The following is a 377-nucleotide window of genomic DNA, read 5'->3' as shown; positions in this document are numbered from 1 at the left end:
AATCTAGCTAGCATGAGCCCAATGGTGCCTGGCACTTCTAATTCTTTTTTTTTTTTTTGAGACATACACAAAGACTATCAAACAGAACACCCAGCATGATAAGGCACCCAGCAAATATCAGGAGGAGAAAAGGGCGGGACAAAGCATGAACAAATACAGCAGTGGTACTCACTGGAAGCTATGTTGAAAATGAATTATACAACTTGTGGACAGAAATAGGAGGTAAAAACTGGGAGAGAATGAAGGAAGGGGTGACAGTGTCCAAAAAGAAATGTACTCATGGGGCTGGGAAGTTGGCTCAGTGGTAGAGTGCTTGCCTTGCATGCCTGAGGCCCTGGGTTCCATTCCTCAGCACCACATAAGCAAAAAGAAAAAAG

This window comes from Dipodomys ordii, unplaced genomic scaffold (genome assembly GCF_000151885.1).
Source record: "Dipodomys ordii isolate 6190 unplaced genomic scaffold, Dord_2.0 Scaffold3, whole genome shotgun sequence".
Taxonomy (NCBI): domain Eukaryota; kingdom Metazoa; phylum Chordata; class Mammalia; order Rodentia; family Heteromyidae; genus Dipodomys; species Dipodomys ordii.
The sequence above is the reverse complement of the archived record's forward strand: the minus strand, read 5'-3'. Positions refer to the sequence as shown.